Below are 23,208 nucleotides of genomic sequence, written 5' to 3' on the forward strand. Positions count from 1 at the left end.
GAACGAGTCAGCGATCAAGGTTATTAAAGACATTCCATTCCGAGCCATCTTATGATCATTAGGATATGTACAAACAAGATATGGGCATTTGCATGTACTCGATATTGGTATAATAAGAAAATAAACAAAAGGGGAAAAGATTTCTACAAGAAAAATAAGTGAAGCTTGGATTCTCTAAAAATATCTCGAAGGAATGTCATCAAGACCTAGGTTCTTTAATAAAATATTGATCTAAAACTCTTTTCTAAAATCCATTTCCTCCTTGAAATTCTTACACCTTATAAGCCATTTAATTTTTATGAAACGAACAAAGGCCTTATGTGCCGACGACAGCCATTACCTAAACGGGTAGCACAAATAAATTATGCAAAATAATGTTTAAATGTTCTTTTGAAACTCCCTTCTCCCAATAAAAACTGCAGCCACCTAAAGTCATCTCCAGGTGCATTAAACTAAGTTCCCCCCGAGGAAACTGAATCCCCCGGTTTTCTCCCATAAACAGGACCGTCGTCGTTTTCGTTGCATTCCACTAATGAGAGAGAGACCCCGGTCCCGGTGACGACGGGACTTAACGACACACGCATGGGTGTACGAATGGGTAGATGTCGGGTATTAACATACGCATGTCCGTGAGTATATAACACAAATTTAAAATGTTAACGTTTCTACAAGCTAACATTGAAAATCGTTTAGCGGCAATTACCATCAAATGTCCGCGGCTCTTTGAAGTGCCCCGATGTTTGGACGCCAGTAATCCCAACTCGGCCTAAACATTTCAGGCATTCCTTTAGCCATTGCCGCGGATCAGCGCTTGTGGTTGCAACAGCAACAGCAACTGCAACTGCAACAGCAACAGCAACTGCAACTGTGGCCCAGGCAGCAACTCCGGCTTATGAGTGCATGCACAGGGAGAAAATTAAAGGGATTAATATATGGAAGAAGGAATAAGATTACAGGATTTCTTGTATTTATAATATTTGAAAAAACTCTTTAATATTTCTGTAAAAATTAATTAAGAAATTGTAATACAAAATACAAAGCAAAATACAAAGCTCCTTTAATGGGTTCTAAAAGTAGAAATGCTCTCAGAACAATTCAATCCTTTAGGCATAATGTCTTATATGTTAATTCCTTTTTATTTTTAGTTTTTTTTTATACATTTAATCTTATAATTGATATCCCTTTAATAATATTTTTCCCTGTGTGATCTCCTAAACTTGTGCCTGCGCCATGCACGACCACAGTGAGCCATGTACAGTGAACACGCGCACGCGCACTAAACAAACCTCCGGCGTCTGTTCCTCTTTCTTTCCCTCCACTCACTCACTCTCTCCCTATATACATATATATCTAAGTATATATACAAATATATATATAGGCAATCTGGCTAAATCCAAGGCATTAGCCAGGAAAACACGCCATGAGGCCATGCAAATCGCTGGGCAAGGCAAATACACTCGGCGAATGGGCAAACAGGCCGCTATGATGATCACAAATGCAGCCGAGAAAACACCGCTGACGGTTGTTGTTTGGACACTTGTCACTCAACGACTCGGAACCGATCCATAGATCTAAGGATCTTCAGATCTCAAGGGTTGGAGCGACCGACTGGCCATCGATTTCTATTTGCACCGCCGCCGCAGATGCGGATTCAGATGCAGATGCAGATGCACATGCAGATGCCGCTGGCGATCCAAGAGATGCATTTGTTTGCCGAAACGCATCCGCAAAGCCAGCAATCCGTTAAATGTGCGCAAACAGCAGTCTCAGATTCCATAATGGAGCTGGAGAGTCAAGAGTGAAGATATATACCCTGACAGTGCCTATGCAAATATTTGGAGTTGTTTCTCACACGATTTCCCTAATCTGCCACGGTCTCTGAGGCCTACCTTCTTCGCTCTCCAAATGCGCTTAGTCCGTTGTCACAACAATCACAAACGCCGTCGTCTCTGGCCAATCACACGACTTTTTACACCGCCGTCGACAGGGGGCAAAAGATGTAAGTAAGTAAGCCTTTTGCCATGGAGTTTGGCTTTAAACTCACTCCTTAAGGTGAGAGAAGGTGCTCCATAGGAAGAACAAAGTCCGCATGTAGCTTTTGGAGAGTCTTTTGGGATGGACTTCAATTGGGTGATAATACAAAGGCTCGGAGTTAAATTGTATACAGTTTTGTTTAAAATAGTAATACATTTATGAGGAAATAACATTAAAAAATATAGTTTAAGATTATTTAACACTAACCTAGATGACAGATCTTTAAAGGTAAATTGTTTTTAGTTCGAAAATCCCCCATAACAACCTGCATTTATCAATTTACTTGAGTGATCACACTGCGTATGAGTAATATTTACTGGGAAAACCTTATATACTCTATAGATTCAGCCTTTTTAGGTACCTTTTTGCTGTGTAGGTCTCCTTATAAGGTCCACCTCATTTTGCATATTGCGGATTAACGCATATTCTGCTCTTTTTTTTTGCGTGCAGCGGCATTGTGGCACTGTGGCACTGTGGTGTGGTGTGGTGTGCCTTAGTGGTGGCGACAGCGTCATATTGCTATCGGGCGATCGGACAAATCGAACCATCGCACAGGTGACGACAAGGCCCATTGGCAGGCAGCGCATGTCGTCGCAATTAAAAAACGCCTTCTTCGGCATTGGCATATCGGCTGGATTTGGCACTGACTTTGGCATGTAGGCGCAGGTGCGGCATATGTATGCAGGCTACATACTCGGGGCACTGCCAGTGTTCACCGGTGACGCACATCGTCTGTCCACGGGGGCTTTCATCAATACACCAACTATATGTCCCCTATGCCACATCCATTCCGGAGTGAGTAAGCACGCACAATGGCCATGCAAATTCCACGGCTTGCGAACAAGCAAATTAACGGCCAAACAAAGGCCCGGGGGCAAAGATCAATCGGGGGAATATCGACAGAGAAATGAAAGCCAGGTAGTAGCACTCCGCTGGCTTTATCTCAGTCAGAAAATCGAATTGGAATCGGGATTAAATGGCATTCCATTAAATGATAGATTGGTATGCTAGAGATGGGGTTTGGGGTGTGGTTGACAAGTAGCAAGTTTTTGATACACTTTCAGGTAGTTCTTGTTAACAAGGCTATATTAGATTGTAGATAAATCTACTCTTTTTCAAGGAAATGGGATGTTTTATTTACATTTTAGGTTCTACATTTATAGTTTAGTTTTAACATAACTTTATGGATCCATAAATGTACCTTTTGTTATCCAAATTAATACCAAAACCATAACATTTAAATATTCCATTATGTTTCCCCCAAAGTTGGCGCCTAGGACTATATAGTACCCCCTTCTATATAGAAGTCTACAAAATAACAAGGAATATGAAACTCTTAATGTGGCCATTAGGAACGGCATAAGTGCTGTCTTCCAGTAAAAAAGGTGGAAATTATGTACACACACCATTATCGCCCGATGGTTGCCATGCAGAGCTAAGCATTTCCTCTTTAAAAACCATCCACAGCTTTGCTCCGTTTTGTATGACTTTGTTCCGAGAAAAGTCGTAAAATTACTGCGTAACAACTGCAACAAGGTGTTATGAAGAAGGTGCAACTTGGGGTTCGGGCTAGCTACAGCTACTGTGCCGGCTGCTGGTGGTAACATTGTTTGGCCTAATAGAAGTAAAATTGTTAATTGCCAAACGCTTGACTTGGGTTTGCCGCTTGATTTATACAGTCCAGTGGCTATGCCATACGTGAATAATTGCCAGTCCGCTCTCCGGACTAGAGTGGATGCTCCAAATGTCGTGGGAACGCTTTGAGAAATTTATGGAGGAAGAGCTCCAGGAATGCGGCACCTCGACACCTCAAGCGAAAACTACTTTAATGCCGCTGCAGTTATGCAGTTGCAGTTGCACTTTCAGTGGCAGTGGCACTTACAGTCGGTTTGTGCCACATGTCACATGGCATTCAGCATTCATTGAGGGGCGAATTAGGAATTAATTTCTAATTCGCATGCAGCCCGGCACTGGATTTTGGCCCGCAGTGGCACTACAAGCGATTTGAGCAGTTACCTACACATGTTTCTCGTCCAAATCCGAGCTGTCGCCCTGTCGGCACGTATAACACCTCCGTCCGGGGGCCGCTGCGCATGCGCTGGCGATCGGGTGCGGCATTAGTGCGGAAATATTCGTAAATTTCTTGTATATACTTTTATTTGTATAAAGGTTTCCTCGCCCACATGCCCTGCGATCTGTACTTATCCCAAATCGACAAGGGGGATGTGGGAATTGATGATCCTCGGGTTATATCCGTTGGGAAATGTGTGTTTCCTCTGCTTCATAAAATTATTGAAAGTTAAGGGGTATTTTTCTTAATACGGAAATATTTAAATATAAAATTATTACCTATAACATTCTTTGTATTTGAACGCTTCAAGATTGGCTTACCAACTCCTCCTTAAGTTTCTTTTAGCCCCTTATTAAATTCATATTATATCTTTCCATAGCAAATCCCACTCCCCGGCAGGCGTCTAATTAAGGGAGCTGAAGAACAAGTGTTTAGAGCATGTTTCTGTGCATCTGAAGCATAAAATATGCACTGCGAGAATGCCTAATGCATTTATGCAGACGTGTCTGGAAGGCACTCTTTGTGCCTCTTTGGACTTGGCTCGAATTGCTCACGCAAAACGCTGATAATGAGCTGGCAATTATCACTTTTTAGCTGCGACTCGAACACGGCGAAAGCACAGTTATCAGTCCAGAGTCCCGGGATTCACATGGAACCCAGTGAAACATGAATATGGCGAGAAATGCATAGTGCACACTATGTGCTATAAGCACTATTAGTAACGGTAGACTTCCATGGTTTCGTGCCGCCAATCTGAAGAGCAACAACTTTACCTCAACGCGACTCGACTCACGGATCACGGATCTTGGATTGTGGCTAGACCAAGTCCGGAGCAGAGCTTCCAGCTCGACTAGCGTGCACTGGCGCTAAATTGAGCCGAGATGGAATCAGTGACATCGCCTCCAACAGTGTCGTCTCCCAGCGGAACAGACCTAGTCAGGCTAACCGAAAAAAGCGGAAATAACAGGTTGGAGTTTAAGTTGGGATACTCTTTAGGGGGATTTTCTGATATTTTTAGTTTTAATTTAGAAAATTGTATAGTATTTTCTAGGTTTAAGTGTTTGTAAATATAGTTTTTAGCTTATTAAGTTCCGAGTTTGAAGTTGCCTTATATTATATATATATTATATATATATGCCAGTTATATTATTTTTTAGATACCTCTATCTTGATGTTCTAACTTTTATGGGGCTTGCGATTTCTTCTAAAATGTATACATTAAAATATAACACTTTTTATAATAATATCTGCTGAAACCTTGACAACATACACCTAGAGTTCTACCAAGTTTCAAATTCTAGAGGAAAAGAAAGTACTTTGACTGCAGTTTTACTAATTGAAGTACACACATATATAGTATAAATTCTATATCAAATCAAAATCCCATTGAAAACCAGCATACCCCTCTAAAGATAGGGCATATCGGTCGCCGTTTAATAACATGCTTCCATAAACAAACTTGTTTATTGGCGGCCCCAAAGATGCGAAGGGCTGTGCTGGCATCTCCCACTGTGACTCTGAGACTCTGATTCTGACTCTGTGGCTGCGATTGTGAGTTGCTTGGCTCTGCATTCATTTTTGCAACATTTGCAAAAGTCAATAACACTGCCGCCCACAAAAAAAAAATAAGAAGAGAAGCAAAAGCGTAACGTATACGCCGCGGGGGCCGGCGAAGGGCGAAAGGGCGGGCGGAAATGGAGCGGGTGTGGGGCCGCAGCAGCGAAGCTAGTGGCGAGTGCCAGTGAAATTAATAATAATAAGTGCTGAAACAAAACAAAATGTAAACAATTAAAATGGGCTGCTCCGGCCTGGGCTCGATGCGGCGCGCCGTTGCCAATTTGCAATTCCAAGCACCATCGGCTGGGAGGCGGAGCAGCTCCAACAGCTGCAGCTGGTGGGGATCACCGTCTCCACCTTTACCTCCCCCACACCCAGCAAGAGTGTGACATTGAGGCGCGAAGTGGGTGAAGTGAGTCAAGCGACGGGCGACGAGCGACGCCAACTGTTTGGAGCTTGTTTGTAAAACAAGCGAAAGGTCACAAACTATTCGTGTAGAGTGGCGACCTCTGGCGCTCAGTGTGTGCCACGCAGTTCCGTTTCCTCCACACTAACACATACACGCACACACACAGGCACACACGCACATGCACGGTAAGAAAGTGTGTGTAATTTAATCAAGACACTTTGTACATAAAATTAGTTTTCTAATTAAAGTAGACCTATGTTAGCTTGACTTTTATGTGCTTTTAGAATATGCAAATCTGTAGTTTCCTGTTCTTTAGTCTAGTGTATTTTTTGCGTCTCTTTTCATTGTTAAACACAAGTACAATTCAGTTTAAACCATTCAATGAATTTAAATCAATTCTACAAACACTGTTCGATATTTAGGAGTTCAAGGTAATATTCAATATATTTTTAAGATTACATTTAAATACAAGCTACTAATCTAAAACGTTATTTTAGAATTTCTACGAATTTCTATGAATTTAAAAAAAGTAATTCAAGTATTTTTCTTTTCTTTATTATATTTGAAGTATATTAAATATATTATTAATAATATAAGTACACATTCCACCTCCGTTAATTAATAAGAGATATATTTTAATATATGACATTTAAATAAAAAGTTAAAAGTACTCTTAACAAAGCCTAACCTTCCTGAAAAGTGGAAAAATCGAAATTTAAGTCTCATAACTTAGTGAAAAATCTTTAATTTCAATTTGGGAAGCAGTTTCGTATTAGTTTTCATACGGTTAACAAATCTGCATATTGAATTTTAAAATTTGGAAAATTAATCTTTTTTGTCCAATTTTGACAATTTTAATGATGTATAAAATTTTCAACAAATTTATTTTTAACCGGACATCGATTCAGCTGTTAATGCTGATCAAGAATATATATATATATAGAGTCGGAAATGACTCCTTCATAATGTTACAAGATTCTGACTGAAAGTCTAATCTATATTTTAATTAATACAAATGAAGGTTTCAATCTTTCTTTATGATTTTTTTCTTAGCAAATTTGTAGTAAAATTTATGCACGAGGCATTTTATTTATAAATAGAAATATTACAATGTATATAATTAGTTTTTCTTGTCTTATGAAACAATGTTAAACAAAGATATTATTATCCGAAGGTAAGGAATTATATATGTAGATCTCGTATTGTTTTAGAAACTCCAAACTTTCAACCATTTCCACTGTGTAGATATACACACGTAATTATGGCGATAAAGATACAGATACTGAGCGTATTTTCGAGTAAGTGTTTTAATTGCAGTTGCGCAAATAGCACAAAGGCAATTAATTAATTGCGCCCACCCCCTCGGGCGTTTGCCACCCATTGGCCACGCCCACTTTGCACACACTATGGGCGGTGTCTATGTGTGGGCTAGTTGCATGGCTGTGTGTTGGTGTTGGAATGCGTACATACAGAGTACATGTGTTCCTGGAATGTTGACATGTGTTCCCATAGATGTATGTACAAGCACACCCGCACACACACTCTATACACACACCGAACACCGAACACCGAACACTGAACAGCGAACACTGAACACCGAATACTACGACATCTACATCTCGCTGCCATGGACAGTTGCAGTTGTCATGTTCATGAATTGCCAATGGGGAGCACAAAACTATGCGAAATGCACACACACACACACAGCAAGTTACACACACAACACCCACCCACCCAGCTCCCCCTGCACTGCGCTCATTTAAATGCCCGAGCAAGAATATTAATGGCAACGCTCTCCGGCCCGCGTTACTTAATCAAATCAAATCCATATTTGCATGCGGGCTTTGAGTGCATAGGCATTCGCCGCCTGGCATGTGTGTATTGTTTGTTGTGCAACAACGTCCGTTCATAATTCTGCTTTCTATTTTCCATTTTCCATTTTCATTTCCCATTTTCAATTTTCAATTTGCTTGCCATTTGAATTTACAGAGCCATTGGCACATCTGCATATAATGGATAACGAGTAAACTGTTTGGGAAATATATAATTATTTGTGAATAAATATGAGCAGCCCTTGATCAGCTGGATATAATCAATAATATATTCTAGAAATTTAAGATTTTATTTTAATTCAAATGAATTATATATATAGCAGGAAAAAGATACTTTTAAAAGATTAAAAGGGAATTAAGACGATTATCAACATAAACCTTATTGGGGTAAAGAATACATCTTCAGTTTATAAAAAAGACAAGTATTAGACAGATTTTAATACAGTATTTATTATTATTTTAAGTTATAAAAAATTTAAGTGACTCCATTTGAAGTACATATTGAAAGACCGTGACTCACTTCAGCTATTTTTTCCCTACAATTCTTAAAAGGCATCAAAACAGGGACCACCTGCGTAAAGTCAAGTTTGAGATGGCACCCTTTTTTATTTTTGGTTTCTCATTTCCTTGAGCTCCTCCCAGGTATGCAGATACACATATTGTTCATTAGTGCTAAGCCATCATGTATACAAACATCCACGAATATGGGAATCTTGTTGGCGGAAAGGAAAACAAGTCCGGACAACCTTTGCCTCGATCTGAATGCGTAACTCTTGCAATGCGATATCAATCTCTCATCAAACAAATTCCAGAGCTGCCTGAACAGCATTTAACAATCTTTTGATCATTTATCTATAATTCTACCCAAGTCGAGGAGCAACCTAAGCCATCTCGTCAGACATTGTGTCGTCTCGTTTGGATCGGGATTTCAGGGATGGAGGGATTCTCAACATAGATGGGCATCCGATAAGTGCGTTTTGGGGGGCTACCGACGCTGCCTAATTTGTTTTCAAAGAAAAGTGCCGCGACAAGCCCTATTTTGGAAATGCCATCCGATGGTCGTCATGGGCAGTGGTTTGATTAATACGATATATCCCAGGTCTACGACCTCTTCAAGCCGTGGCTTTGATGGAATAAAAATCAATGATGACCGCCAAGTTCATGTGGGCAGAAATGGAAAGTAAGATAAGTAATAATATGCATTATATTGGATAAGATTTAAGATCTAGCAATAGTTGAGGTTCCTCGAAAAGAACCTTTACTCTACCCCAAAACTGTTCATTGATCTCTGTAAAATATAATTATTCCTCATACCGATGGGATCCCCCACGACTTCCGTTCAACTTTCACTCAACTCAAAATTTCTAGATTAAGATACGCACTTTCGGAAGTGTTTAGTGCTGATGTCAGCGATGATATGCCCTGTCATCTGCTCCTCATTATGCGTATCTCCCAGCAGATCCTTTCTGTTTATTAATATTTAGCATATTGTTGAACTCGACTCTCTCTCTCCTACGCCGACTATCAAGGACACCCATCTACGTGAAAAGCAAAATTGAAAAAATTACTTATTTCCACTTCCAAGGAAACGATCGACAAGCCGCTGGACATTGCGAACGCCTATCAGCGGCGTATCTCAGGCACATTAATAAATTTTACTTTGCTCACCTCAGAGTCCCCGGACCTCAGAGCGTGTGTGTGTTCGTTAGCTAAGCTACCGGGCATATTTGCTCCTTACTTGTGTGTTTATATATTTCTCCTGCATTTTTTAAAACCAGCCCTCCTCCAGCACTCTTTCAATTTGTGGACGCGACCACCGGAGTTCGCGCGCTCATTTGACTGCCATTCGTGGCTGAAATTCTTCAAAAACAATAAAATAAAATTAAGCAAAACGGCATTTTAATAATGCTACTGCCACTGCCGCTGCCTTTCTTCCCTCGACCAACTCAGGTGCTAGTGGCTGGTGTCCGTAATGGGCCATAATGGATCTTCATCCTAACAATTCGATGATTTATGTTGTGCACATAGCGGTTGCTGTTTTTCGTTTAGCTTTTTTATAGTAGTTTTATGATGTTAATAGCGTTTTTGTCTGCATCTTTATCGCCGAGGCCCACACTCTGTTTCCCCAAAAAAGAAAAGGAGAAGAAGGCTAGTTAGTGGATGACGTGCCGGCTCTCGTCTGGGATCCGCCGAGCGCTGCGCATGAGCTGTGCCGTTCCCTTAACCTTTGTGCGCGGATATTTGGGTTAGAGTTTGTTTTGTTTTGTCATAATAAACCACTAAAACGAGCATATAAAAAGTAATTTTCCGCACCTGTCCGCCAAGGTGGGCAAATGCCACTCAACAGCAGCAGCGGTACTTCAAGGGCTCTTCCCGCCGCATGATTTACGATCCTCTTCTCCGTGGCGATCTAATCGGCTAACAAGGTTTGGCCGTTCAATGGCAATTGGCTTAATTGAATGTGGACTTTGTTTCTTAAATTATTAGATGTCGTGGAAATAAATAAGCTAAAAATGTGATTGTGCGAAATAAAGCCATAAAGATGCCAGGCCATCATAATGGATTATCTTAAACGGCTATTAATTTCACACCGTATCTTGTTTATTGCAGATGTTAAAGAGTCAGTTAATGAGGTGTCAATAACAGGTATTATTTCATTAAATAATATATACAAGCTTGGAAATTGAATCCTTAAATTCCAATTAAGTGAAGCAAATGTATTCCAATAAGTATTATTCACAAATTTGAAATCAGTAATATTTTTGTAATTTATTGTTTTAGGAAAACCCAACCCAAATATGAATATATATGTTTTCCCTGCCAGGTGTGACGGCTTTTATCATAGCGACATTGTCCATTAAAGACCACTTTGATTCGGCAGAAGGTCTTGTTTGGTAACCAAAAATGTTTGCCCGGCTTCTTCCTACGATGGGAATGGGAATTGGTAATGGGAATTGGTAATGGAAATGGAAATGGGTGGTTTCTTTGATATTTGGGAGGGGATTTCATTTTTGGTGGAACAGAGAAACCCGACTACGCGCTGCGCATATGAAGAGGTTAGCATTCAAATATGATATTCCGATATATTCAAACTCAATACTATATACGCATAGATAGATCGAACCGAACGATCCGCATCGCGTCTGATTTTGGTTGTCGTCGCACGCAGTTAACAATCGCATTACAAACAGCAAATGTGTCAGAAATATTGTCGTGAGTCTTTCTTATTTGTTTCTGGTACAATGCTCGTAATTTGGGACTTAAAGAGCTTTCAATGTGTCGTTTCGGCGTGCGCTGCTGGAATTTTAAATTAATTATTTCTTTGACCCCACGCAGCAGTTCGTGCCGAGTGCCAGTGCCAGTGCGAGTGTGGCGGAGTATCTGGGAGTCCGAGTATCTGAAAGGCCGCCCGAATCGATAGTTGCGGATGCAGGGTGTGGGGGCAAGCACCCACTTGGAGAAAAGAAGATACTTTGAGAACCAGAAAAGGGAACGATACAACAGTAAACTTAATAAAATAAAGAGTGAAACGTACTTAAATGGCTTATATTTATACTTCAGGTTTTCAAGTTTCAATAGTTTCCTTGGCTGGCATTTTTATACCCTACCCATAATCATTTTTAAAAATTTTTTAAATACATTTCTCTAAGTGCAGAATAGGCATATCGGCTACCGCTCCCCTTGCCACTTACTGACATAATATTATTGTAATGTTCGGAATGGCTCGTTGTCCGACTTGGCTCCGATTCGATTCGATTCAATTCGATTCGAATAGTTCGATGTGTGCCACTTTCTGTCGACTCACGAAGACATGAGCATATTTTGTTTGTAATTTATTAGACAAAGCCGTAGCTTTGCCTACCAAATTAATATCGAACTACCGCCTCGGTCCCTTCCCGTGTGTATTTACCTGGCCTTAGACCATACACCACACACTCATTCTTGGGGCAGAGAACAGCAGTTGGAATCCGCACCGTGGGCAAGCTTAATTCGTAAGAAACAATTTGCATATATATGTCTTGTCGTCCAACAATGGATTGGCAAGGTGTGAATTAATTTGCTCTGCACGCCAGAAGTCAGCCGCTGAGCAGGAGAGCCACACACAATCACAATCAGGATTCCATCCTTCCGTCCGGTTTGGGTCTTGCCCTGCTCTGGGACTCGAACTGGGACTGGGACCTCGTTTCTGCGAAAAGCCCGCATTTGGCAGCCCTTTTACCACTCTGCCCGACTTATCAATGACAAATCTCCAAAATCGTTTACTCTGCCTTTTGCCTGTCAATTTGGCTCGCTGACACTTCCCCTGGCTTTAACACTAGAGCGTTGTCCTCGGCATCCAGTTCGAGAGTTCCCAGTTCGCAGTTCCCAGTTGCCAGTTACCGGGTTCCCAGCTCCAGAGAGCTCCCAGTTGGCGGTGTTAACAACCAGACAGGTTTTGTGTACCGCCGCCACACATACCGCACTTTTTGTGTGTGATTTTGTGTCTCGACTCCTTATTTTCCCGGTGGGATTTGGAGCTTCATGAATGAAAGGCAATGCCAGGATGGGCACCGGGACTGGGACTGGGATCCCTGAGCCCCGAAATCAACGGACAAGCGGAAGTTGCCATAGCATCTTGGCCTCGATTGAGACAATAATCAAACACTCTCCCTGGTTCAGAGTTCCCTTGGTGGAGAAAGTGCCTGATGATGATGATGAGTCGGACTTAAGGAGAGTGTCTCGAGTCCGTTCTGGACCTCACACAGTCATTAGGTCCCAAATCGCCTTCATTTATCGAGCGGACTTTGGGTGATTGAAGGGGCTTGCCAGCTGCCTTTGAGTTCTATTCCAATGGGAAATGACTTTGCTTGGGGTTAATGCACTGCTAAAAAATACTAGAGGGATCTTTGAGAGTGTTTTATTTTATAAATAAATACAGTTTGTTAAAGGTAAGCTTCCCTTTTACTGAAGATTTTAAAGCAGGAAACTGAATTGTGAGAGCTTGCTTATTTGATAATCTTTATGTTGTTGCTTAACTGCTTAGGATAATTATCTACAATTTTCTTCCTAGCTTTAAAGTTTCCTTATTATTATTTTCATTCTATTTTAAATAGATTTTCTTTATTATTGATTTATTTCTCTCTCTGTTTGACCACAAAGTTGAGCCATGAATTTGTCGCCTGCACGCCGCATTTATTTGTGGCCCTCGGTGCCAGCGGTGTGATTAGATCTACGAGCTTCATTGAGCAAAACCCAGGGCTGAGAGTGAGGATTCTACAGATCCAGAAAAAGCTAAAGCCGCTGGCAGCAGGGCAGGCAGGATAAATATCGGCAGAAGCGTTGTCACCTCAACCCGTCGTCCCAATCGAGACACATTTATTTAAGCCTCACGTTGCTCGCATTGCAAACGGTTGGTGATTGCCGTTGCCACCGTCGCCGCTTAAATATTTCGCGTTTCTCCACTGAATAGCAGACAAAAGCCAAACTTAAAGGAGCAAGAAAGCTAAAGCAAAAGCTAAAAAAGAAAAAACAAACAGCGACACAGACACGCTGACAATCGAAATTCGAAATTCTGAATGAAGGCGCAAAGTAAAACAATATCTGATTTGAAGCATCCGGTCGCGATTGTCATTGCCACCTATGCCATGCCACCGACTTGGCGACACGCGCGGTTGGAGGCACTGTGGGTATGGGGTATGGGGTATTATGTATAAGGATCGGAGGAGGTGGCTCAGACCAGGGTACGGACTGAAAATGAGGGCCCCGAACTCCACTTCCTGCGACTGTCCGTCCATCCGCCCGTGCCTGTCCGTTCATTCTGGCCATTCAGTTGCCATCCTTTTTGGCTCTTAGCTGTTTTGCTGTTGCTGTTGTTTTGCTGTCGCCATTGTCACTGCTGTTGTTGATGGTGATGCTCCAGCTCCCGCTCCATCTACAGCCTGGCTCCAGCACTGGCCCAGCTGCAGATACAGATACACATACAGCCGAGGCACAGAGATACAGATACAAAAGGAGGACGAAGTGGGGTGGCGAGTGTGAGATCAATCGTATTTGATTGCAGAATGCGCGGTAGGTAAGCGTTAACGACGTTTTTGAAGTCTCGCTGCTCTGCCTGTTATTTTTCTCTGTGTTTTTTCTGATTTTTATTTCGATTTTGGTTTTGTTTTGTTTCTGTGGCATCAGCAGCAGCAGCAGCAAGGAGCACACACAGGCGGCAAGGGCGACAAAAAATTGCGACACGTTATTTCAATTTAAAATGTTTATAATTCAGTGTGTTCTGTGTTTTTTTGTGCAGCTACCTCCTCGGATCCACATTCGCATTCGCATTCACGAGAGCTGGCTGCCTGGATGGCTGTCGCCACTTTTGTCATGCTCACCGAGTGAAACAAAAGCGCTGGGAAACGAACCCAAGGCGAACGGATCCAATCCCAATCCCAATCCCAATCCAGTCAACCGGGCCCAATCCCATCCAGATTCGGATTCAGGACCGGGCGGGCACAATGCCATGCCATTAGCGTATTGTATTTAAAGTTTCAGCCTCAACCTCGTAGCTCCTCCGCAGCTAACCCCCCGAACACTCAACTTAGCCCATCGCCATTGCCATCCCTCGGATACATTGTTAGCGTTTGCTTATTAAGCGAACGGATGCAGGCCTTTATATAGATTACCACATCATTTTGTTCCTGCGGCGTCTTGCACTCGCGCTGCGGAGAGATCCGGAGGCAGACGTGCTAATATCCAATAAATGCAAATTAAATGCACTCACGGCGCCTCCGCCTGCGGCAGGCAGCTCCACTCCATTCCACTCCACATACATCAGGATGTCTTCACGGGTTTATCACTTTATAGTTGGCAGTCAACAAAAGGTTCTCGGCTACCCGGCAACATTGTTTTTCCTGGGTGGCCATCATCACACGCAGGGAAATAAAATGAGAGTCTTAAGGCTGAGTGCACTGGGAGAAATGGTTTAGCTTTAATAATAGGGAAGAAAAAAAGCTGCCTTGGAGGTTGAAGAAAGTATATTTAAATAGGTCTTACATACCTTGGTTTGTTAGTGCAACTTTAACCTTTGAATAAGCAATAGTTTTCGAGAATTAATAACAATGTTTTGAATATATATCTTTAAATTGCAATATTTATTTACTTTTATAATTATATGTTTTAATAGTTTTCAGTTTATGAAAAACGTTGATCTTTAGATAAACTCTTGTAAATAAAAAACACATTACATGGTTATTTGTAAGTTAACATTTATTTATATTTTTTAATGTTTCAAATTTCAAGTAGAATGTTTTTAAGAGTTTAACTTATTTCTTTAACTGTTTTTGGACCCACACACACACTCACACATTGGATGATGCTGGGGGTCCATTAAATGGCAAATACATTTATGACCGTAATTACACCATAAAATTCAAATTATATCAACAGACCAAAAACCGCACATTGTGTCCAGGCCGTGACTCAATCCTTGGGCCTCGGCCTTCGGGTTTCTGGTAACTGGGGCTCACTTGGCCTTGCGGTTTGCCGGGAACATGGACATAGACATGACACTGGCCATAAACAGCCAGCTGTGTGGCTCTGACGATGGCCTGGAGTTGGGCCTATTTAGCATAGTCAAAGGCAGCGGCAGTATCTATTCTTTTAGCACTCTCCATGAACAATACTCCAAGCTCCCAGCTCCATACTCCATACTCCACTTATTTTTACTACGAGTAACTTGTAGCACAATAGTCCGGCGGAGGCTTTGGTCGGCACTCCCACGGCTCCTGCCCGTCCTACACCTCCTCCACCTTAGAGAAAGTCGTTCCTGACTTGGTCTGACTTGACTTGGCCCCGGCCCGGATTATCCAGCAAATGCTAAAAACTTTTTAGAAGTCATTAAAGCCTTGTAGTGGTAAAATTAATTACTTGTAGTTGCAAACAATGTAGCCACGCCGCAAGCAACATTTCCATTCCGTCTTCTCCTTTATTTTTGTGGGGCCCCGCTCCTATCCCGGGGAAGTCCCCCAGTACTTGGATCCAGCGGAGTCCGAAGTCGCCAGACGCCGCCCAACATTCTCGGGCAGACTAAATGCATGATGGTGAAAACATATTCACTTTGAAATTTATTAACTTTGCGTGTTTTGTTGAATTAAGAATCCAAACGTAAAAGTTTCGAAAATGTTAGCTAAAAGCCGTCCGTAGACCCAGTCGGGGAGAGTCTCATGCATATTTATATATCATTTCCACCACGCGGCCACCGCGGTAAACAATTCGTTTTTATTTCCTCAATTTTTGTTGTAGTTGTTGAATTTATTTCTTAGTGCTAAGCGACTTAAAGCGCTTCCATTAAAGAGTACACATTGTTTCATTGAGTGATGATCGCCCAAAACAAGGAAGCAATAGGGGATTCCAATTTGGCGTTTATATATATTTAATTATTTTTATTTGGCACTGCTCTTTAATTACTTGTTTTTCGGTTGTTTTATATCATTCGAAGCAATGGCAAATTAATTTGAAATTCCAATTAGTTATTAATATGTGCTTCTTTAATCGTGTTACTCCTTTAATCACTTGTTTTTGGCTTGTTTTCCTACAATATTTATAAGGAAACTAAAATGGAATAATATTAGCTGTAGTTTGCTTTAGTTTCCTGAAGGTGTTTGGGAAGGAAATTATTATTACATATAATGATTATTATTCTTAAATCTTAAATCTTATAAATCTTTTAAAATTGAACAACAAAAACCTTGAAATTGTGTACTATTTGAAACTTATTTCGCTGACATGTTACATGTGCCCAACTACTTATTTTTAAATGAATTGTTATAGGTGGGCTCCTCGTTCGCATCGGCTCCATTATCGATAAATGTTCATTACTTTCAATTAACGCTTCTTAATTGAACATGACGTATTTATGAGTTGGACACCGGACACCGGACACCGAACCCCGAACCGAATCGCAGCCACGCAGGACGATTGGTCCCAGCGACAATTGCATTGCTCTTAATTGGCGGTCATCGGAGAGATATATATTCAGTCAGTAAGTGTGCTCCATGGGGGCAAATATCGGCCCAGAGATACGGACAAACATATATATCGCACTGGGCGCAATGTTAATTGTTTATAGGCGACAAAAACGGAAAACTGCAGTGGCGGCAAACTAAGCAACGAAAGTGCAAAACGCCATGAATCATATTTTGCCAATTAAGCATGATCCGATGTAACCCCAGTGCCATGTAGCCATATTGCTATATACATTTATATATATATATATAGTTGCCATAAGCGAAATCCGAATCAGAATCTGAATTAAAATCAAAACCAAAATCGGAGGCGCAGCAAAAGCCAGAGACAGAAAGAGGCATTCTTACACCACGCCGGAAATCCAATGTAGACAGCATTGGCGACTGGGGCGTCGACAGGGGTCTGTCCGTCCGTCCGTTAAGCTGTCCGTCAGTGCGTCTGTCCGTCCAACCGGATGGGCTATTGGGACCACCAAAGAACAACAAAAATGTGCACACTTTCGATTGCAGTATGCAAAAATGCAAACGCTGCACTTACATTTGCGCGATCATATTTCACTCCAATCTCCCGCGATTTCTTGGCCCCTCCCGACGAATGTTTGCTGTAGTTTCTTGCGTGGGGTCCCGGGACCCCCCAGCGTGTTGTGTGCGAATTACAAAACTCTCGTTTAATTACAATATGCATTCGATTTGCATACAAAATGCCGCCCTTGATGGAATCAACAAAATTAGCTCGGGTCGTCCGAATTTGAATACTACATTTGATTAGATCATTGTATGCTATTGAAAATGAAAAGTACTCAAGCGACAGACAATAAGAATTGGTATTTGAAATTCTGTCGAATGAATTAGGAATAAGTACATTGGTACCTTGAATACAATGTTTCATTCAGATTTTGAATAATACATTAATTTTAAGTAGTTGATTGAAATTCAAGTTTGATTAAAGTTTTAATGAAATGGTTTTTGATAAGGTTATTCCTCTAAGAAATATGTTTATTGGAACATGAGATATATCGTTCAATGTTGAATTTATATATTGATTTCAGAGAGTGATATTCAACCTTAGTAAATACTATTTAAGATATTAATCAAATATGTAGTGATTAGGTTATTCTTCTAGTATATAAGAACATGAAATATGAGACTGTTTGATACTCAACATTAATACATACCATTTTAAATATTTATAATTTAATTAAATGGTTATTATTAAGGTTAGTTTTATAGATAGTAATTTAGAAAATCAATTCCACTATTACTCAATTTGTTTAGACAGGTTGTTGCATTTACATGCTGGCAGCAATTGATATACAACTTCCGTCTGTTTTCCAGATAGGAACATTTCAATTGGGAAAACCTTCTACCCCCTTTGCAAGGAAAGTCTCCGGGCTGAGCAGCTCTGAGCTGTTTCCATTATTTTTTGGCATACTATATGTATATCCACGAGCCAACCCCCATTTCATCTGCGTCATCGGAATTAATTCACAGCAGCGAACATACCCATTAAATAAACGAGAACTGCACTTCTTTCGCGTTTCTGAATGAAACCTCAGCGCTCAGCTCACCGCTGGCTGGTGGTGTCGATGTCAGCAAAGTTAATTGATCGAGCCCCGGAAAGTACACACATGCAAATAATGTGTACATAAACACCATTAACCCAAAAAACGCTGAGATCGGGCTTTAACTTTTGAAGCGATGAAAAAATCCCAAAAGAAAAAAATCCATATAGGCAATCTCTGGGCGAGAAACGGAAATGGACTATAAGTCTATATAGTTGGTAACAAAAATTAATTCGTTGACAGTCTGCGAATGTTATAAAATCGATTTTATCGAGTTTTGCCTTTCATTGAGGCTTCCGCCGACATACTTACTGTGTGAGAATATATATATAAATTTCTGAGTTAATAACTGGCTACGGTTTTCTGCACTTTTCAATTAATTAAGCTCGATAGAATCGGCCTGGTTAAGGAAATTAAATTTATCATATTTCCCCCGATATTATTATATTCAATTTGGGTAACAAGAACCCTGTGTAGGCGCCGCCGTCTTATCACAGTCAAAGAAAAAGCCGCGACTCTATATGGCGGCGTTCAAAGTGCAGAAAGTTTCATTACGAATATACATATATATATTGGAAAAGTCAGCTACGGATTTGTGGTTTCTGTTCTGTCTTGCCAGGTTGCAAGTTAGCCAGAAATTAATTGCCAAGCGTATGGACATGACACGGAAGATCACGAGACCAAGTGGAATCGAGAGCTATTAATCGGCGCTCGGGATTGACAAACATCTATTAGGCGTTTAATTAAAAGTTTCGCATGAACGGGGCATTGATAGCGATAGGCAACCAACGATGGCTCCGTTCCACTCCACTCCAGATGTCCGATGTCCCGTGTCCGATACTCGGACAGAGTGTCAAATTCGGCATTTCAAGTTGCCGCTCTCAGATAGCGGCAAAGAGCAAACACAAATATTTGCCTACAATTACTTACCGCCGGATAGACAGATAGCCGCATAGCCACATAGCCGTAGCCGTGGCCGTACAGCTATGCCCGGATGAGACAATGGTCTCGGCCCTGTCCATGTCTGTGTACATAATTGGGCTATCTGCCAAGTGCCAGTGCCAGTGCCAGTGCTGGATGGTCAGTGGAGGCGCTCGGCCTGGACAGAATACGGCAATTAAAACGCGATGGTCAGATATGCCGCCCGATCGAGCATGAAGTGGCTATGGCGACAGGCTGCCCCGATCACAATGGCCATCCCAAAAAAAAAAATTAAGAAAATTACACCCACAAAGCCCAGGGGCATGTCTATATAACCTGTCATCACATTCTTGGGGCTGAACTTCTCAAGTATAGTTTGTCGTTAAGTAAGGTTCTTATGTGAAGTTAATCACTTTTAGAATTAATAAACCTCTACATAAAGGGGGTTTCATAATCAAAATTCCATGTTTTACAAAGGTTTAATAATTATTTTGGCTGAACAGCCACACATACAGATATGCTTTCATGTTTTTAAATACCTTTTACTAAGATTTATTTAGCTTAGTAAGCCAAATACAATTTAAATATACTGAAAAGTTCATATAAGCTAAGATTTCTTGTACCTAAAGATCTTTAAAGTTTAACATTTCATGTTATAGATATTGTAATGAAATCCAAAATTATCCCAAATTGTTCTTTAGGCTTTATGGGGTTTGAAGCTAAATTTTAGAATTAATAAATTATTAAATAATACCAGTGCTTCTCTTAATTTTAATTTGGTATATCGTGCTTAAATCACATTCAACTTATATTTTAAACATTTTCCACGTTCTATACAAAATCAACAAATATTAAACTTTCATGTTAATACTTTACATTTTTCAAGAATACAATTTGGTTTAAATTTATGCAACCCTAAATTGTAACAATATATTTCCGCTTCTCACTGACAGTACCCCTTAACCAGGGAAATAATTAAGAATGATTTAGATTCAAGCCAAAATTAAAAATGTAAAGTGCAAGCATGCTTTTTGCTTTATTTTAAAGAACGTGCTCAGAGTTAACTCAATGAATCAACGCTAATTAATGTCGAAGGATAGACAATGTTGCAGGCGAGCATCGACGAAGGAGCTGAAAGCCCATCCTCGAAATTGCAACACCTGTCTCCTGGTATCCTGGGTCTGGGCTGGTCGAGCGGTCGCTCACCTGACGGCAATGCGGAAAGTCAGTGACTATGTAATACACTGTGTTTTGGTCAGCCTAACCGCACGGACTACACTCATCCGATTAAACTTTTAAATAGATGTCAAACAAACTACATTCTGCTGGCTACAAGGACTTTCGTTGTCATCGTCCTGTCCAGACCGCTCCACGTCGATGTCTTAGGCCTGCCTGTATGTGTGTGTCGATTTACCTTTATCCCTCGGGTGTGTCCATGTCCTTGTGTGTTATCCTGTGAGTGTCCTGTGGCGATTCAACCACCAACGCTTGCTGGTCAGGGTCGTGACGGACAAATGTCCGAAATTTGAAACTTTAAACAGCAGTCTTTGGATCATGTCCGGGGGTCAGTGGACACCTCTGACTACACCTCTGATCTCCGAGCAGGAATGGAGCAGGGCGGGGCTCTGATGAGCCGGTCTCCGAAATTAGTTCTGATTTACCACTGCTCCAACAGACTGTCACAGCGGCGTGACAAGGATTGGCTTTTCGGTTGGTCACATGTCGCCAGACTCTGTGTGTGTCTGCGTATCGTGTAAACATTTCAAAGGACCACACCTGCCGGAACACGTGTACATAATTATACGTGCCGGAGAGTCCACAAAGTCTATTAACTAAACTCCAACGTTGGGGCTTATAATTTTTTAATGAGCGTCTATTCAAGCGTTTATTTACTTAGTTACCAACCAGGCGCCACATGCAGGGACTTTATTATCGCTCTATTAGATTTCATTTAAAAAGTGTTATTAGATTAAGAAACTAATTTAAATTTAAGGGGCACTGTTTTAGCTTACATATTTTCCCTCTATTATTGAGTATTTTATGTATAAACTCTCCTGCAATTAGTTCCTGTAACCAAAAGATTAATAAACCCTGAGGCACTCCCGCTTCCATTCCGTTTGTTTAATATATTTTAATTTTTCTTTGAACTCAAAATGTCAACGCACATCCCTCAGAAAGTCAAAAAGTCTTCCCGGCAAGCTGTCGTTGACAATATTCACAACAAATTCATCTTCCCCCGCTGGAATATATATTTATATACGTATATATACGGTATATCAGTGCGTTTGGATAAGACTCTCGTCCTCTTTAAGTGACAGCTCTTCTTAATAAAAATGAATTATCCAACATCCGATGGCGCGACACAAACAATTTGTTTCGCTTCGAAATGAAACAATTAGATTCTAATTTTAGGATGTGCTCCGAACAAGTCAATTTTCATTCCCAAATAATTTAGGTCGAAAGAAGAAGTAAGATGTGTTGTGGCGTTGGTAAAAATAATGTGGGAGGGGATCATCCCTTATCAAAGTGAGATATTTTAAAGGTTTTTCCTAACATACATGTATGTTTGAGTGATTTTATGAAGTTGAAAATATTATTATTATTTCACGTATTAAAGGCAATAAAGTAATGATATTACCCATACTTAAGGAACAAACATTTTGAAAATTGTATAAATATGATTGAAAATAGTCTTCCCTTCAAAGAATATAGAATAATATTTAACAGAATTTAATTAATTCTAAATAAGTGTTACGGAAATAACATTTCAAATCACAAAAGCTGTATTCCGATGGTAAGTTCAGCACATGCTGATTATTAAACATTAAATAAAAGAACTATTTCAAACAATCAATTCAATCATTTACTATCCAAAAACTAAGCAGTTAATTTAAAAGCATAAACCTACATACATAAAATGTTTAGGTAACGATTTAATGTTTTTAAATAATAAATAATAAAAATATATATAAAATATTAAACTCTTTGCTTGTTTCTATTCTCCAAAGAAGGGTAAGGATAATTCAAAACAAATATTTAGTTAAAATACCAATTTATCTATTCACAAAAAGTTTTGAATTAGTTGTTCTTTAAATTTACACCAAACACCTTATAGAAATAAAATGATGGTATACATTTTGTATGAGCTGTCAAACTAGGAACTAGTAAATTAAAATTAAATTGACGAAAAAACTTATTTGCGGAAAATGTATATCCCATTTTGGTCAAGTATAAATGCCACTAGATATAGCAGTTTTTTTATTCGATAAGAAACTGCACTGCTTTTGAAACATTTAAATTCCTCATCAAATCTCTTCACAAAAAGGACGACCCCATGATATCCAAAAGGCTATCCAATTTAACAGTGACAAAATCTGCAAAAATTAAATTCAAAACCACAAATCTGATGTTACGAAAATATTATAAATCCCCCAAAAACAAACTGACACATATCGCAGATCAATATTAGCGCCTGGATCCAAAACACTTAACCCCCGGTTACACACACTCACACACACAGTTACACCGCCGCACAGCTACAACTACAGTTACTGTTACAGTTACATGTGTTTCCAGCGATTTCGAGTGTATACAAATGTCTCTTTCTGTTTTCGATTCGGTTTTGCGGGGTCTGGAAACACACTCGCAGGATCCATTAGGAGTGCGGAACACCAATTAAAGTTTTGCACGGATTACCAGCGCAAAGTAACGAAAAGAAACGAAAGTGTATGTGTGAGTCTTGCCTGTGGATGTGCCAAAAGGGGAATGGTGGACCGAGAGCGAAAGAGATGGCTCGCTCGCCGCCATCACTCTGGCTATCACGCTCGCTCTCTCT

General features: G+C 40.5%; 1 long non-coding RNA gene across 1 annotated transcript; it reads right to left on the reverse strand.

Moving 5' to 3' along the window:
• Nucleotides 1-15,112: 15,112 nt before the first annotated feature.
• LOC147643507 (uncharacterized) lies at nucleotides 15,113-23,038 on the reverse strand. The gene is made up of 2 exons (XR_015271930.1): nucleotides 22,886-23,038; nucleotides 15,113-16,477 (listed from the first exon to the last, which is right to left on the reverse strand). It is a non-coding gene; the product is annotated as an uncharacterized LOC147643507 (long non-coding RNA).
• Nucleotides 23,039-23,208: the final 170 nt, after the last annotated feature.

The sequence above is a fragment of the Drosophila serrata genome, unplaced genomic scaffold, assembly GCF_035046125.1.
Source record: "Drosophila serrata isolate PLE 108 unplaced genomic scaffold, ASM3504612v1 contig_272, whole genome shotgun sequence".
NCBI lineage: Eukaryota > Metazoa > Arthropoda > Insecta > Diptera > Drosophilidae > Drosophila > Drosophila serrata.